At 40.0% G+C, this 14091-nt stretch overlaps 1 pseudogene; it reads left to right on the plus strand.

The window, feature by feature from the left end:
• The first annotated feature begins 2067 nt into the window (after window positions 1-2067).
• On the plus strand, window positions 2068-5695 carry LOC138829887 (heterogeneous nuclear ribonucleoprotein A3-like; annotated as a pseudogene).
• The last annotated feature ends 8396 nt before the right edge of the window (window positions 5696-14091 follow it).

Consider the following 14091-nt stretch of genomic DNA (forward strand, 5'->3'; position numbering starts at 1 on the left):
CCCCAGCCCTCTGCCTCTGTCTGTGGGCTGGCCAATAGAAGGGAAGTGTCGTCTGTCTGAAGCTGGCTGAAGAGCTCTTTGCTGACTTCTATCAAGTGGCTAACCTTGGGTGTTAGAAAGCAGTTGACTCATCCTTGTTTTCATTCTCTTTCTACTGCTCTGTCTTGGTTTCTTTGCTATAAGAAACAGGTAACTTCAAGTAGGTCTTCGTCTCTTTATTCATGCAATACTAACTTACAACCAGTGGTCTTTCCTAATATTTTGAATAGGAAAGTAAAGAGAAAATGGATCTTTAAGAGTATTTGGAGGCTGGGAATGTGGCTCAGTTGTAGAGTGCTTGCCTAGCATGCATTTGAATTCCTGAGTACCACATACACAGAAAAGACCAGAAATGGCACTGTGGCTCAAGTGGTAGAGCACTAGCCTTGAGCAGAAGAATTCAGGGACCATGCCCAGGCCCTGAGTTCAATCCCCAGGCCTGGCATGTACACATGTACGCATGCACGCATGCATGCATAAATAAATAAATAGGATGAGCAAAAGATTAGACAGTTGTCTCCACTTCGTAGTTTGCTGTTGACTTGCGTGTGCTGCTGCCTGTGTTTTAAGAGTTCTCTGTGGGGAGCTCTTAGGACACGTTTATCTTCTTTGGAACTTCATGTAGTTGGTCTAATACATAAAGCAGCCAAGACCGTCAGATCCTCCTTGTTGCCATTGATAAGTTTGTCAGCTCTCAAGCCACAGCTTTGTGTACATTCATGTATTTTTGTCTGGGCCTTATGGATAGGCCTCAGACATTCCACAGCTACCTGGAAGACATTATCAACTACTGCTGGGAGCTTGAGGAGGGGAAACCCAACCCCCTGAGAGAAGCCAGTTTCCAAGACCTGCCTCTTCGTACCCGTGTGGAGATTCTGCACCGCCTCTGTGATTACCGGCTAGATGCAGATGATGTCTTCGATCTACTCAAGGTGCTTCCCTGAAAGCCCTTTCTCTAGCACAGTAAAAACCCAGTAGTTGAGAATGGAGCTTTGAAATCAGAGCCTAGACACTGTCCCTAAGCTTTTTTGCTAAAGGCTAGTGCTCTACCACTTGAGCCACAGTGCTGCTTCTATCTTTTAGTGGTTAGTTAGACGTAAGAGCTCTTGGATCTTTTGGGGGGGGGGGGTGGTAGGAATTTGAACTAGGGCCTGGACATTGTCCCTGAGCCTTTTTTGTTTTGTTTTTGTTTTGCTCAAGGTTAATGCTTTACTACTTGAGCCACAGTTCCACTTCTGGCTTTTTGGTCATGAATTGGAGATAAAAAGGCTCATGGCCTTTCCTGCCTGGGCAGGCTTTGAGTCATGATCCTCAGACCTCAGCCTCCTGAGTAGCTGGGATGACAGACATGAGCCACGGATGCCCGGCTGGCAGGTGTCCGGATCATACAGGATTAGACCTGGTGATGACTTCTAGTCCTTTCTTGGTCATGTCATTTAGAAGTAGTCTTCATTCAGGACTCCAGCCTAGGTCAGGCCCTGGGGTAAATTGGGAGTCTCAGCTGGAGCAGAATGTTGCTGTGGGTTCTGACTGAGCTGCCATAGTGGATTACATGGGACAGAGCCTTAGAACATCTTATCCTACCCACTACCTTTTGTGTACATATAAAGTAAATCTAAGCCAGGTAGTCAGACCATTCATTGGAATTCTCCGTTTTTGGAGGGGTGGGAGCCGTGGTTGGGGTAGGGAACATTTCAAGTATTTCTATATCTTGTTCTTCGAAGAAGGTACCCCCATCCCATTCTGTGTTTTATCTGCCCAGATGGAAAAATGATATCCTGTACTTGGCATTTTGAAACAGGTGATAAGTTCGTGTATTGAAGTTTTCTTCCATTTATTTAGTTCATTGTTTTCCCCAACCCTCCTTCCTTTTCTGCCAAGGGTCTGGATGCAGACAGTCTCCGTGTAGAAGCTCTAGGGGAAGACAATTCAGGGGCACTCTACTGGTATTTCTACGGAACATGAATGTATAAAGAGGATCCAGTACAAGGGAGGTCTAATGGGGAACTCTCCTTGAGCAGGTAAAGTCTTCAGTGTCAAGGCTGTAATAGCTACATGTAAAAATGTCTTTAAAGTTACATGCCTCAGTGCTGGGTTGTGGCTTAAGCCATAGAGCACCACTTTGCAAACCTTACGCCCTAGGCTCAAACCCTGGTACCACACATACATAAAAGAAGAAAGCTCATACAAACAAAGAAAGCTAGAACTTTATTTTCTAATGAGGGGAATTAACTGTATCAGCATTCTTGAAGGGAGAGTAATTTCATATACAAATAAAAAGGAGCAGGGCACCAGTTGCTCACACCTGCTATATTTCCAGACATGTTTAAAATATGTCCCAATCAATCTCACCCCTTATATCAATTTCCTTTCCCCCTTCTCCCCTTCCTACCATCCCAAAACAATTTCAACATGCTTCCTTGTTCAATTTTCATAGCTGCAAGCCATCTCTTTCAATCAAATTTATACCCTTCCAAAATATGTTTCAAAATTATGCACCCTTGGCCTCTTCCTCTCGGTCCCATATTGAACTCGAGTTGGAAGAGGCCAGTCCGGTCTCAAAATGGAGGTAAAACCGCCGCCCGGGTCGCCCCCAGCCTGACTCTGGCTGTCGCTCCTGTCACTGGGGGGAGGAGGGCCATGATCCAAAGGAACCAGAGCAGCTGCGGAAGTTGTTTATTAGTGGTCTGAGCTTCAAAACTACAGATGATAGTTTAAGAGAACATTCTGAGAAATGGGGCACACTCACAGATTGTGTGGTAATGAGAGATCCTCAGACAAAACGTTCCAGGGGCTTCGGTTTTGTGACTTACTCTTGTGTTGAAGAGGTGGATGCAGCCATGTGTGCTAGACCCCACAAGGTTGATGGGCGTGTTGTGGAACCAAAGAGAGAGGTTTCTAGAGAGGATTCTGTGAAGCCAGGAGCCCATCTAACAGTGAAGAAAATTTTTGTTGGTGGTATTAAAGAAGATACAGAAGAATATAATTTGAGAGACTACTTTGAAAAATATGGCAAGATTGAAACCATAGAAGTTATGGAAGACCGGCAGAGTGGAAAAAAGAGAGGATTTGCCTTTGTAACTTTTGATGATCATGATACAGTTGATAAAATTGTTGTTCAGAAATACCACACTATTAATGGGCATAATTGTGAAGTGAAAAAGGCCCTTTCTAAACAAGAGATGCAGTCTTCTGGATCACAAAGAGGTCGTAGAGGTGGATCTGGCAACATTATGGGTCGTGGAGGAAACTTTGGAGGTGGTGGAGATAATTTTGGATGTGATGGAAACTTTGGTGGAAGAGGAGGCTATGATGGTGGAGGTGGTGGCAGCAGAGGTAGCTATGGAGGAGGTGATGGTGGATACAATGGATTTGGAGGTGATGGTGGCAACTATGGTGGCCGTCCTGGTTATAGTAGTAGAGGAGGCTATGGTGGTGGTGGACCAGGTTATGGAAACCAAGGTGGAGGATATGGGGGTGGTGGAGGAGGATATGATGGTTACAATGAAGGAGGAAATTTTGGTGGTGGTAACTATAATGATTTTGGAAATTACAGTGGACAACAGCAATCAAATTATGGACCCATGAAAGGGGACAGTTTTGGTGGAAGAAGCTCTGGCAGTCCATATGGTGGTGGTTATGGATCTGGTGGTGGAAGTGGTGGATATGGTAGTAGAAGGTTTTAAAACAACAGAAAAAAAGGCTACAGTTCTTAGCAGGAGAGAGAGAGCGAGGAGTTGTCAGGAAAGCTGCAGTTTACTTTGAGACAGTCGTCCCAAATGCCTTAGAGGAACTGTAAAAATCTGCCACAGAAGGAACGATGATCCATAGTCAGAAAAGTTACTGCAGCTTAAACAGGAAACCCTTCTTGTTCAGGACTGTCATAGCCACAGTTTGCAAAAAGTGCAGCTATTGATTAATGCAACGTCGTGTCAATTAGATGTATATTCCTGAGGTCTTTTATCTGTTGTAGCTTTGTCTTTGTCTTTTCATTACATCAGCTATATTGCCCTGTGAATTGTGGTAGTGGTACCAGGAATAAAAAATTAAGGAATTTTTAATTTTTCAATATTTGTGTAGTTCAGTTTTTCTACATTTTAGTACAGAAACTTTAACAAAATGCAGTTTTGAAGGTGTTTCCTTGTGAGTTAACAAGTAAAGATCATTGTTAATTACTATTTTGTATGAATTTTGCTAAAGTTAACTGTAAAGAAACACCTACTGACTTGCAGTTTAAGGGGAATCTGTTCTCATTTCCAAACCATGATAAGAATGGGCGCTGACATGTGGAGAGAATAGATACTTGCATGTATGCATTGTGTGTTTTAGATACATAGGATTGGGTATTTAAATTAGCATATTTGTGAATTTAATAGCATTAAGATTACCTTCAAATGAAAAAAAAACCCTCAAAATCCCTATTTGTGCATTTTCCTTCAATGTAATCATGGTTTTAGTGTGTTTTAAGATTTGCAGAATCATAGCTGTGTTTAGAACATCTCCATTCTACATTTACCTTGATCACATTGAGAATGACTGCTACCATAGTTTTGGAGTGTAAAGCATGTCTGCTGCCCTCTATTTAAATTTGTAAAGGGTAGGGGATGTTTTCCCCATCCCTTTAGAAACCATTCTTAATTTTTGATTCAGGACCAATAAGTGTGCAATGTCTGAGCATATTAATGGATACCTGATTTTATTCTGTTTTTCCTTTGAGACCCCTGAGGCCTATAAATTTTATTACTTTTCTTTCCTTGGTTTAATTTCTCCATGCAAGTTTTCAGAGGAAGAGAATAAAAAGACACTTTATTGTCATATCCTTAAAAAAAAATTATGCACCCTCTACTATACCTTTGTCTCTGAGTCTCTTTTGTAATTTGGTTCAGCAGTATAGTAATGTGTATGCTATTTATTTATGAAAAGCAGTTTGTGATTTATTTATTTATTTATTTATTTATTTATTTATTTATTTATTTATTTATTTATTTATTTATTTATTTATTTATTTATGAAAAGCAGTTTGAGATCTCTGATCAGAATTAAAAAGAAAAGAGGGATAGTGCTTGCCTAGCCGGGCACTGGTAGCTACTCAGGAGGCTGAGATCTGAGGATCACCAATCAAAGCAAGCCCGGACAAGAAAGGCCATGAAACTCTTATCTCCAATAAAACCACCAGAAAACCAGAAGTGGTACAATGGCTCAAATGATACAGTGCTAGCCTTGAGCTGAAGAGTTCAGGGACAGCACCCAGACCTAGAGTTCAAGCCCCACAACTGACAAATAGATAGATAGATAGATACATACATACATACATAGATAGATACATAGATAGATACATAGATAGATACATAGATAGATGGTGCTTGCCAAGCAACTGAGTTTTATTCCCAGCACAACAAAAAAACAAAGCAAACAAAAAGCAAAGCACTTATGTGTGCATATTTTTAAAAGATAAGAACCTATAGCCTTTTTGGTCTAACAGTATGAAAATATAGAATTTTAGAAATTTAGGATATTTTGTTCTTGCCAATATATATAGTTTTCATATAACTAAAAAGGTGATATTTTGTTTTCTGAACAAATGTCCTCCAATTGCATTCACTTTCCTGTAAATGACATGATTTCCTGTAAAGTATACATACATACAGTGCCAATACCATGTTTTTGTTACCATGATTCTTTTTTTTTTTTTTTTTTTTTTTTTTTGGGTCAGTCATGGGGGGGCCTGGGCGCTGTCCCTGCGCTCTTCAGCTCAAGGCAAGCGCTCTACTGCTTAAGCCACAGTGCCACTTCCGTTTTCGAGTGGTTTTATTGGAGATACGAGTCTCATGGACTTTCCTGCCCAGGCTGGCTTTGAACCATGATACTCAGATCTCAGCCTTCTGAGTAGCTAGGATTACAGGCATGAGCCACCAGCGCCCAGCTTACCCTGGTTCTTCAAGATAATTTGACGTTTGGTATTATGTTTGATGTCTATGTTTGAATACTGTTTGTAGTATCTTTTTTCTGTTGAGATCTAGTTTAATTCCATTTTGGTCTGATAGAATATTTCAATTTTCTTATATTTTCTCAGACTTCCTATATATTCTAGAAAGTCTTATGAGCTGCCAAGAAGAATGTGTATTGTGTTGTAACATCTATAGATGTCTGATGATTTCATTTTGTCTACACTGCCATTTAATGCTGCCATTCTAGGATTTCTTTACTGATGTTTTTGTATGGATAACCTATCTGTGAAAGTGAAATACTGAAGTCTCTCATTATTATTTACCAAAGTTTATAAGTTCAGAAATATTTAATAAATCTGAGTGTGAGCTATTTTGTGCATATATATTAACAATCATAATTTTTCTTCATGGATCATTACCTTCATTAATATGAAGCGACTTTGTTTCTTCAGACTAATTTTTAGCTTGCAATCTATAGTATCAGATATAAATATGGCTAATGCTGAACACTTTTGAAGTCCATTTGCTTGGAAGGTCTTTTTTCCCATTCTTTTACCCCAAGCCATGTGTTTCTTATAGGCAACAAAGAGTTAGGTCTTGTTTTAGGTATTGTTTTTTGATCTAAGTATCCATTATGTTTTTTGAGGGTTTTGTTTGTTCGATTTTTCAGTCATGGGGGTTGAACTCGCATCTTTCGATTTTTTAGTCATGGGGGTTGAACTCGCATCCTGGGCATTTTCTCTGAGCTCTTTTTGCTCAAGGCTAGTGCTCTACTACTTTGAGCTACCACTCCACTTCCAGGTTTCTAATGGTTAATTGGTGGCAAGAGTCTAATAGACTTTCTTGCCCAGGCTTGCTTTGAACCACGATCCTCAAATCTCAGCCTCCTGAGTAACTAGGATTACAGATGTGAGACACCAGAACCTGACTAGTGTATGTCTTTTGACTAAAGAACTAAGATCTTTAACATTCAATGTCAGTATTGAGAGAAGTATGCCATGTTTCCTGGCATTTTGTTTTTTTGTGATGTTTGCTTCTTCTGCGGGTAATTTTTCCCTAACTACCTTTTGTGGTGCTAGTTTGAAAGCCATAAATTCCAGTAGTTTTTGTTTTTTGTGGAATGTTGTTATTTCTCAACCAATTTTTATGGATAGCTTCACTATGTAAAATAGTCTGGGTTGACAGTTGTCTTTTGGGTCTGGAATAATGTCTTTCCAAGTCCTCCTTGCATTTAGTTATCTGTGTTGAGAAATCTGCTGTTTTTACAAGGAGCTTGTGATAGTAAGTTACTTGCTTCCTCTCTTTTGACATTTTCGATATTCTGTATATTTAGATAGCTTACTATACTGTATCTAGGAGCATTTCTTTTCTAATCTTGCCTGTTTGGAGTATGGTAGGCCTCCAGCACAAGGATGATACTCTATTTCTCAAACATTTTCTGCTATTATTTTGTTGAATAGGTTTTCAAAGCCTTTAGTTTTTATTTCTTCTTCCTCATCTATCCCTACATCTGTAGGTTTAATCTTTTGACTGTGTCTGAGAAGACTTGTATGTCTCTTGGTCCTTCTAAGTACTTTTGCAATGCTTTGACTGATCTAATTTATCTGCTCCAGTCTTTTCCAATATGCCTTAGAATCCAGGGTATCTTTGTACTCTTGGAAGACCTTCTTTAACAATGGTAGTAGTAGGAAGCAAAAGTAATTTTGAAATACATTTTTTTGTTTTTGTTTTTTTTTTGGTCAGGTCGTGGGGCCTGAACTCTGGGCCTGGACGCTGTCTCTCAGATCTTCAGCTCAAGGCTAGTGCTCTACCACTTGAGCCACAGTACCACTTCTAGCTTTTTTCTTTTTTGCTTATGTGGTGCTGAGGAATCAAACCCACGGCCTCATGCATGCAAGGCAAGCGCTTCACCACTGAGCCACCTTCCCAGCCCTTGAAATACATTTTGAAGGAGGATGAATAATTAATTAGCACACACAAGGCCCTGGATTGGATCCTCAACATCATAAAATTTTTTTTAAAGAATCTAAAGTAAGTAAGTATTCACAGAATTGCCAGATTTTATGCACACTCAGCAAAGTCCATCAATGAACCAAACCCTCCCTTTGATCCTACACAAATTTACACATCAAGCAATGCTCTAGAATAATGTTACAGCCCTAAACATTAAAACAAATAACAATATTCTTTTTTTGGGGGGGTGGGGGTGGTCCGGTCATGGGCCTGAATTCTGGGCCTGAGCGCTGTCAGCTCTTCAGCTCAAGGCAGGCACTCTACCACTTGAGCCATAGCGCCACTTCTGGCCCTTTTTTTCTGGTTATGTGGTGTGCTAAGGAATTGAACTCAAGGCCTCATGAGTACAAGGCAAACGCTGTACCACTGAGCCACCTTCCCAGCCCCAAAATAACAATATTCTTACCATGAAGTTTTTCTTGGATCCTGTGGGCTTCAGCTAATTGCTCTTCAGCAGCTCATCTTCCAAGGCCAGTTTCCTTTCTAGCAACAGCCAGATCATATTCCAGACTTTGTCGTAATGCTTCGCCTTTTTCAACCTCAGACCGCAGCTTGGCAATCTGGCTCTCATAGCTTGACAAGTAAAAACAAATTTGTAAGCTTAACAGATAACATTAAAACATGTTTCTAAGATAGTGATATCATGTACTTAACCATTTAAACTTCTTAGAAAAACTTGATTCCATACATTTGTAAGAATTCACAAATTTGTATTTTCTGAAACACTAGAAATATTATTGTATCAAATGATATTCAGTAGTTCCTTGCTTTAGAGGGAGAAAAAAACAACAACTCGTAAAGCCAGGCACCTATAGTTCATGCCTGTAATCCTAGTAACCCAGAGCTACTTTATGCAGAAGACAAAGGCTCAAAGCCAGCCCAGCAAAGTCCATGAGACTTCCCTTTCCAAAATAAGTAGCAAAATAAGTAGCAAAAAGCTTGGCTAGAGGTAAGGCTCAAGTAGCAGAATACAAGTAAACTAGCAAGCTTAGCCAAAAACATTTAAACTCTCATATGAATTGTTATACAAATAAAGAAAAATCATGCCTTTTAATGATAAGTAAGTACTTAAAGAACATGAAACATAAGTAATTAAAACTTATTTTCTCAGCCAGGCGCCGGTGGCTCACACCTGTAATCCTAGCTACTCAGGAGGCTGAGATCTGAGGATCACGGTTCAAAGCCAGCCCAGGCAGGAAAGTCCATGAGACTCTTATCTCCAATAAATCACTAGAAAGCTGGAAGTGGCGCTGTGGCTCAAGCAGTAGAGTACTCACCTTGAACTGAAGAGCGCAAGGACAGCGCCCAAGCCCAAGGTTCAAGCTCCACGACCAACAAAAAAACCCACAAAACTTATTTTCTCTACTTCTATTCTATAAACATAATCACAAAGAAAACTGCATCAAAGTACAATTTTGTTTGTGTGGGTGGGGGGTGGTCATAGGGCTTGAACTCTGGGTCTGGGTGCTGTCCCTCAGCACTTCAGCTGAAGGCTAGTGCTCTACCATTTGAGCCATAGCGCCACTTCTGGTTTTCTGGTGGTTCATTGGAGATAAGAGTCTCACAGACTTTCCTGCCTGGGCTGGATTTGAACCACATCCCTTAGATCTCAGCCTCCTGAGTAGCTAGGATTACAGACAACACCTGGCTAAAAGTACAATTTATTAAACATTGTCTATATTATTTTTTGTTGATTATGACATCAGTGGCAAAACATATAGTAATAAAAGTGGCAACTCTTGGGTCTGGGAAGGTGGCTCAGTGGTAGAGGGCTTGCCTTGCATGCATGAGGCCCTGGTTTCGATTCCTCAGCACCACATAAGCAAAAAGAAAAAAGCTGGAAGTGGCACTATGGCTCAAGTAGTAGAGCGCTAGCCTTGAGCTGAAGAGCTGAGGGACAACGCCCAGGCCCAGAGTTCAGGCCCCACGACTGACCCCCTCCCCTAAAAAAAGTGGCAACTCTGCAAAAATCATAACAAACTACTAATATATGATCCTCCATTAACAATTATGAAATAGGTCAGAGAGAACTAGATGATTTAAAAGGTCCTTTTTCTAATTCTAAAATCATATGATTTAATCAATGATTCATATTAAATACTTATGTGGTAAGCACTGTGAAAGATACAAACCAAATGTTACTGAACTACTGAGTCAAGGAATTAAATTCTACAGAAGGTATATAGGTTCAGTTTTATAAGAGTACCTCACAAAATCCAGTTAAACTGCTTACTATATCAGACTGTGGTCTATATATCTATCAAATAAAGAAAAGACAAAAGGCTGTGTGAAAGTAGTTCATGCCTATAATCCTAGCTACTCAGGAAGCTGAGATCTATAGATCATGGTTTGAAGCCAGTCTAGGCAAGAAAGCCCAAGAGTTTCTTATTTTCAATTAACTACCAAAAAAGCCAGTAGTGGGGTTGTGGCTCAAGTTGTAGACTACTAACCTTGAGTAAAATGTCTCAGGGACAGTGCCTAACCCTAAGTTCAAGCCCTAGGGTCAAAATCAAACAAGGAAAGAAAAGACAAAGGGACTTCTGAAAGACACATCAGAAATTACTACTAGCTGCTATTAATATGTATGTGGCAGAAACTACATTCTTTCTTCACAAATAAAGAACCAGTGAGTGGGGCTGGGAAGGTGGCTCAGTAGTAGAGTGCTTGCTTTGCATGCATGAGGCCCTGGGTTTGATTTCTCAGCACCACATAAGCAGAAAAAGTTGGAAGTGGGGCTGTGGCTCAAGTGGTAGAGCACTAGACTTGAGCAGAAGAGCTGAGGGACAGTGCCAGTTCAGGCCCCACAGCCAACAAAAACAAACAAATAAATAATGAGGTTTGGAGGTATGGATCAGTGACAGAGCATAGTATACACAAGATCCTGAGTTCAATATTCACCACAAGGGCAAAAAAGTGGGGAAGGAGAAAGAAAAAACCATATGACATAGTAATTTACAAATGTCCATTAGCATGTAAGAAGAGAAACAGCCAGGCCCCAGTGGCTCACACCTGTAATCCTAGCTAAGGATCATGGTTCAAAGCCAGCAGGGGCAGAAACGTCCCTGAGACACTTATCTCCAATTAACCACTCAAAAAAACAGAAGTGTTGCTGTGACTCAGAGGTAGAGTGCTAGCCTTGAGAAAAAAAATGCTCAGGGACAGCACCCAGGCCCTGAGTTCATGCCCCGCAATAGACAAAAATTTAAAAAGAAAAAAAATCACCTTATTTATAAATTTAAGGTAACTCTAATATTTTGTTCCAGCTTCATTCCATTACTCCCTGCCCATTCCCTCACCTTTCATAATACTAAAGTAGTTAGCACTGGATCCTCTTTTGTGTTAGTTTTTTTCCTTGTTTGGTTCAAATCCATCCAGATCGTTTTCATTTTCTATACACAGGCATTCTCCCTTTTTTTTCAGGTTGTAAATAATTCTAAATAGTTGTTCCTTCTCTATTCCTTGATCTCTCCAAATAATTCTGGCTTTATAGGTTACTTTAATGTCTACTGTGTTTCTTTGGATCTTTATATCAATACGCTCTACTGATGTCTCCAATGAAGTTAATTGATTCAGCTTCCATTTTTGTGATCAAACTTCAATAATAATACTCACATCTTGGAATCAGAAATGGTCTCAAGATGGGTTTCTGACATTGGGGGGCTAATTTAGGTAAGTCTAACTATAGTGAAGATCCTGCAGCAAGTAATCCACTAGTAATCCACAATACACAGCAGGACCACAGATAATTAAATTATCATGCAAAGCTGTTTAAGATGAAGTGCCATTTGAAACCAAACAGTTAGAAAATGAAGTAGAAAAGCAACTCACCATTATTGCATTATCTTTGCCAAAAGACTAAATATTACTAAACAATTTGCAAAAACAATCTCAGGGATTCAGGAACACAGCTCAAGACAGACAAAAAGTCAGGTACTAGTAACTTAAATCTATAGTCCTAGCTACTCAGGAGGCTGAAACTTGAAGGAAAAGTCTTCAATTAACCGGCAAAAAGCCAGAATTAAAGGTGAGGCTTAAGTAGCAGAGTGTCCAGCTATGAGCAAGCAAGCCAAAGAAGAGTGAGAAGCTCTAATTTCAAGCCTCAGTACTAGAAGATACTCAGAAAACTCAGAGAATTTCCATGGTGGCTTTTAAAGAATCTCTTATATCCTGTAGCCCTAGAACATACAAGTTCAAGAACCAGACTCTAATTATGCTGAACACTGAATTATCTTTAATGGTGAGTCTAACCAAGTTTCTCCTAAAAAGTTTCAATTTGGAGATAATTAGGAAATAAAGGACCTTGGTTGAGAGCTTTCAGAATTACATAAACCTAAAAATTGTGAACCCCAAGTATCTCCAAAATAATTTTTACCCATCCCTCCTCTTTGAAGTAACTAGCCTTCTACTGCTCAAAGATTTATTCATGACTACAAGAAGGAGCTGACTTATGAGTATTTCCAAAATCCACCTGCACTGCTGCCATTAAAAACTTACTCAAGGGCTAGGAAGTTGGCTCAGTGGTAGAGCACTTGCCTTGCATGCCTGAGGCCCTCGGTTCGATTCCTCAGCACCACATAAGCAAAAAAAGAAAAAGAAAAAACCTGGAAGTGGCGCTGTGACTCAAGTGGTAGAGCGCTAGCCTTGAGCTGAAGAGCTGAGGGACAGTGCCCAAGCCCAGAGTTCAGGCCCCATGACCTGACCCCCCAAAAAAACTTACTCAAATCTCAGTTTCTATAGGAGAAATGCACAGCTGACACTAGAGATAACAACATATATAACAAAAGAATTACATGCTTTTTTTTTTTTTTTTTTTTTTTTTTTTGGTCATGGGGCTTGAAATTCAGGCTTCATCACTATCCCTCAGCTCTTCAGCTCAAGGATAACGCTCTACCACTTGAGCCACAGCGCCACTTCTGATTTTCTAGTGGTTTATTGCAGATAAGAGTCTCACAAACTTTCCTGCTCCAGCTGGCTTTGAACCTCAACCTTCAGATCTAGCCTGCTGAGTAGCTAGATTACAGGAGTGAAACATCAGTGCCAGGCATGAGTACATTTCTTATCAAACATTGTTACCTCCTCCTTTGTTTTTTCCCTGCCATCCCTTCCCTCCCATCTCCACAACTACATCCCTCCCTGCCCCATTTAAAAAAATTTTTTTTTAACCTACTGGTCAAAGCCCTCATTGTTTTTTTGTGTTTTTGGGGGTATAACTGGTCCTGGGGCTTAAATTTAGGGCCTGGGCATCTCCCTTTACTATTTTTGTTCAACGCTAGTGCTGTACCAATTTAGCCACAGCTCCACTTCCTACATGTCACTGGTTAATTGGAGATAGAGTCTCACAGGATTTCCTGCTCTGGGTACCTTCCAATGGAGATTTCCAACACTCAGTCTGCTGAGAAGCTAGCATTATAGGCACCCAGGTTCTGATTGCTTTTTGATATTCACGGTGGAAAACTTACACTGACTTTATCACGCGTCTGACTGAACTGGATCTTTGATTACTATTCTTACAAAAACTTATTATTATTATTATAAAGGTGAGGTACAGAGGAATTACAGTTACAATAAGTTAGGAAAAGAGTACTTTTTTGTTGTTGTTCATTGTGGGGCTTGAACTCTGTCCCTCAGCTCTTCAGCTCAAGGCTAGCACTCTACCACTTAAGCCACAGTGCCACTTCCAATTTTTTCTGTTTATGTGGTGTTGAGGAATTGAATCCAGGGACTCATGCATGCGAGGCAAGCACTCTACCACTGAGCCACCTTCCCAGCCCCCCAAGAGGATATTTCTTTTGGACAATGTCACCTCTTCCCTCTCTCTGTTTTTCCATCCTGTCCTCACTCACAAGTTATATAGTTCACTTTTCAACATAGTGAATACCACTGTTGCATTTGTTCACTAATGTTCTTTATTTTTATTATATTTCCCTATATTTTTGCTAATTCTCACTATGTTTACATCAGATTTAAAACATCACATGAAATGTCTATACGTATTATATATAATATATATTATATATAGAATATATAATTATATAATTATAAAATCACAAAGTGTAAGGTATGTTAGTACTATTGTGTATTAAGATGAATA

Source organism: Dipodomys merriami, unplaced genomic scaffold, assembly GCF_024711535.1.
Source record: "Dipodomys merriami isolate MVZ:Mamm:240054 unplaced genomic scaffold, mDipMer1.0.p SCAF_1780, whole genome shotgun sequence".
Taxonomy (NCBI): Eukaryota; Metazoa; Chordata; class Mammalia; order Rodentia; family Heteromyidae; genus Dipodomys; species Dipodomys merriami.